Here is a 4,588-nt window from a genome sequence, read left to right as displayed (position 1 = left end):
TTTTCCTTGAAAATGAAAAAATTCGAAAAAAATTCAAAAAAAATTAATCAGCATGTCTCTATTATTTTTTTACCTTAAAACAACACGTAATAACCTTCAAAAAAACCTACCAATTGAACCTAAATTGCAGTAGACTAAGAATAATCAATTTTAATCCATTTTTTTGAATAGAATGTTTTCCTGGAAAATGAAAAAATTCCTTACAAATTCAAATAAAATTAATCAGCATGTCTCTATTATTTTTTTACCTACAAACAACACGAAAAAAACCTTCAACAAAACCTACCAATTGAACCTAAATTGCAGTAGACTAAGAATAATCAATTTTATTCCATTTTTTTGAATAGAATGTTTTCCTGGAAAATGAAAAAATTTCTTACAAATTCAAATAAAATTAATCAGCATGTCTCTATTATTATTTTTTACCTTAAAACAAAACCTAAAACCTTCAAAAAAAACCTACCAATTGAACCTAAATTGCAGTAGACTAAGAATAATCAATTTTATTCCATTTTTTTGAATAGAATGTTTTCCTGGAAAATGAAAAAATTCCTTACAAATTCAAATAAAATTAATCAGCGTGTCTCTATTATTTTTTTTACCTTAAAACAAAACCTTAAACCTTCAAAAAAACCTACTAATTGAACCTAAATTGCAGTAGACTAATAATAATCAATTTTATTCCATTTTTTAAAATAGAATGTTTTCCTGGAAAATGAAAATTAATCAGCATGTCTCTATTATTTCTATTATTTTTTTTTTTAGTAGACTAATAATAATCAATTTTATTCCATTTTTTAAAATAGAATGTTTTCCTGGAAAATGAAAAAATTCGAAAAAAATTTAAAAAAAATTAATCAGCATGTCTCTATTATTTTTTTACCTTAAAACAACACGTAATAACCTTCAAAAAAACCTACCAATTGAACCTAAATTGCAGTAGACTAAGAATAATCAATTTTAATCCATTTTTTTGAATAGAATGTTTTCCTGGAAAATGAAAAAATTTCTTACAAATTCAAATAAAATTAATCAGCATGTCTCTATTATTTTTTTACCTACAAACAACACGAAAAAAACCTTCAACAAAACCTACCAATTGAACCTAAATTGCAGTAGACTAAGAATAATCAATTTTATTCCATTTTTTTGAATAGAATGTTTTCCTGGAAAATGAAAAAATTCCTTACAAATTCAAATAAAATTAATCAGCGTGTCTCTATTATTTTTTTTACCTTAAAACAAAACCTAAAACCTTCAAAAAAACCTACCAATTGAACCTAAATTGCAGTAGACTAAGAATAATCAATTTTATTACATTTTTTGAAATAGAATGTTTTCCTGAAAAATGAAAAAATTCGAAAAAAATTCAAAAAAAATTAATCAGCATGTCTCTATTATTTTTATTATTTTTTTTTTAGTAGACTAATAATAATCAATTTTATTCCATTTTTTAAAATAGAATGTTTTCCTGGAAAATGAAAAAATTCGAAAAAAATTCCAAAAAAATTAATCAGCATGTCTCTATTATTTTTTTACCTTAAAACAACACGTAATAACCTTCAAAAAAACCTACCAATTGAACCTAAATTGCAGTAGACTATGAATAATCAATTTTATTCCATTTTTTAAAATAGAATGTTTTCCTGGAAAATGAAAAAATTCCTTACAAATTCAAAAAAAAAATTAATCAGCATGTCTCTATTATTTTTTTACCTACAAACAACACGAAAAAACCTTCAACAAAACCTACCAATTGAACTTAAATTGCAGTAGACTAAGAATAATCAATTTTATTCCATTTTTTTGAATAGAATGTTTTCCTGGAAAATGAAAAAATTTCTTACAAATTCAAATAAAATTAATCAGCATGTCTCTATTATTATTTTTTACCTTAAAACAAAACCTAAAACCTTCAAAAAAACCTACCAATTGAACCTAAATTGCAGTAGACTAAGAATAATCAATTTTATTCCATTTTTTAAAATAGAATGTTTTCCTGGAAAATGAAAAAATTCGAAAAAAATTCAAAAAAAATTAATCAGCATGTCTCTATTATTTTTTTTCCTTTAAACAACACGTAATAACCTTAAAAAAAACCTACCAATTGAACCTAAATTGCAGTAGACTAATAATAATCAATTTTATTCCATTTTTTAAAATAGAATGTTTTCCTGGAAAATGAAAAAATTCGAAAAAAATTCGAAAAAAATTGAAAAAAAATTAATCAGCATGTCTCTATTATTTTTTTACCTTAAAACAACACGTAATAACCTTCAAAAAAACCTACCAATTGAACCTAAATTGCAGTAGACTAATAATTTCATTTTCATTTTATTTATTAAGTTAACGGGACATGCCCTTTCGTACAATAGTACTTATTATAATATAGATACAAACTTGTATATAAAAAATATAATTATAACTAGGTTGGTGCATTTTAATTATTATTTAGTATTAATCTACATAATACCGAGGTGAATCTTGTTAAAGATACCAATTGAACCTCAATTGCAGTAGACTAATAATAATCAATTTTATTACATTTTTTGAAATAGAATTTTTTCCTTGAAAATGAAAAAATTCGAAAAAAATTCAAAAAAAATTAATCAGCATGTCTCTATTATTTTTTTACCTTAAAACAACACGTAATAACCTTCAAAAAAACCTACCAATTGAACCTAAATTGCAGTAGACTAAGAATAATCAATTTTAATCCATTTTTTTGAATAGAATGTTTTCCTGGAAAATGAAAAAATTCCTTACAAATTCAAATAAAATTAATCAGCATGTCTCTATTATTTTTTTACCTACAAACAACACGAAAAAAACCTTCAACAAAACCTACCAATTGAACCTAAATTGCAGTAGACTAAGAATAATCAATTTTATTCCATTTTTTTGAATAGAATGTTTTCCTGGAAAATGAAAAAATTTCTTACAAATTCAAATAAAATTAATCAGCATGTCTCTATTATTATTTTTTACCTTAAAACAAAACCTAAAACCTTCAAAAAAAACCTACCAATTGAACCTAAATTGCAGTAGACTAAGAATAATCAATTTTATTCCATTTTTTTGAATAGAATGTTTTCCTGGAAAATGAAAAAATTCCTTACAAATTCAAATAAAATTAATCAGCGTGTCTCTATTATTTTTTTTACCTTAAAACAAAACCTTAAACCTTCAAAAAAACCTACTAATTGAACCTAAATTGCAGTAGACTAATAATAATCAATTTTATTCCATTTTTTAAAATAGAATGTTTTCCTGGAAAATGAAAATTAATCAGCATGTCTCTATTATTTCTATTATTTTTTTTTTTAGTAGACTAATAATAATCAATTTTATTCCATTTTTTAAAATAGAATGTTTTCCTGGAAAATGAAAAAATTCGAAAAAAATTTAAAAAAAATTAATCAGCATGTCTCTATTATTTTTTTACCTTAAAACAACACGTAATAACCTTCAAAAAAACCTACCAATTGAACCTAAATTGCAGTAGACTAAGAATAATCAATTTTAATCCATTTTTTTGAATAGAATGTTTTCCTGGAAAATGAAAAAATTTCTTACAAATTCAAATAAAATTAATCAGCATGTCTCTATTATTTTTTTACAATAAAACAATAATTATTTTTTTGAAAAATTGAAGAATAATCTGCTTTTTAGTTTTTAATTTTAACAACATTGAGATAAGTAATTTGAAAAATTCTCCAAAAACTGCTTTTTTAAAAGTGCTTTTGGAAAATTCAATTTATATTTGTTTTTTTAATAAAAAATAATAATTATTGATTTAAAAAATTGAAGAATAATTCAATTTTTTATAATTGAAAACTTCTTGAAATATTTTTTTTATGGTTAGGGTTATAATTTGAATTTTAACTGTAAATCAAAGAAAAATAGAATATAGTTTTTGTGACAACCCTGTAAAATTTTAGTTTTTTAAATTATGGGAGTAAAGTTTGTATCAATCAAATAATATATGATATGTATTAACTTTTGTTTTATTATGTGTATGCAACTTTTAAAGGTTAAAGTTTTGTTCTGTCAAATTCTTTTTCGTCGTTTAATAATGAATTCTTCATTGCATAATAATAAAAAGTTGTATAATAAATTATTATTGGGTATAATAAACGAAGGACATCAAGAAATCTTTATAAATACCAAAGGTTATTTAAAAAAATCAATTTTAAAACAATTAATCGTTCATACGTACGGATGTTACAAAGAGAAATACTTCAAAATATTTCAAAAATTTTTAAGAGGACGACATTTTCAAATAATTAAGAATGATCTCATAGGTATGTTTTAAAAATTGGTTAGACAATAAAAAATACATTTTGATTTTAATTAATATCATTTTATAATTATATCATATAATGAATATAATCGCAGAAAAATGTAATATTTCACTGGATTTCCGATTTTTTTCGAAATCAATGGTTAGAAGTTAATAAATTAAGTTACTTAAAAAAATTACAGATACGTTAGGTAAAATTACAAATTTTTTAAATGTTTGTCTTAAAAATTTTATTTTATTATTAAACGTATTATAATTCGCGAGTTTTGTAATGGACAAACAATG

The sequence above is a fragment of the Leptopilina boulardi genome, unplaced genomic scaffold (genome assembly GCF_019393585.1).
Source record: "Leptopilina boulardi isolate dan_hultmark-lab unplaced genomic scaffold, ZJU_Lbou_2.1 LbouV2_275, whole genome shotgun sequence".
In the NCBI taxonomy this organism is placed as follows: domain Eukaryota; kingdom Metazoa; phylum Arthropoda; class Insecta; order Hymenoptera; family Figitidae; genus Leptopilina; species Leptopilina boulardi.
This window is presented reverse-complemented; position numbering follows the sequence as displayed.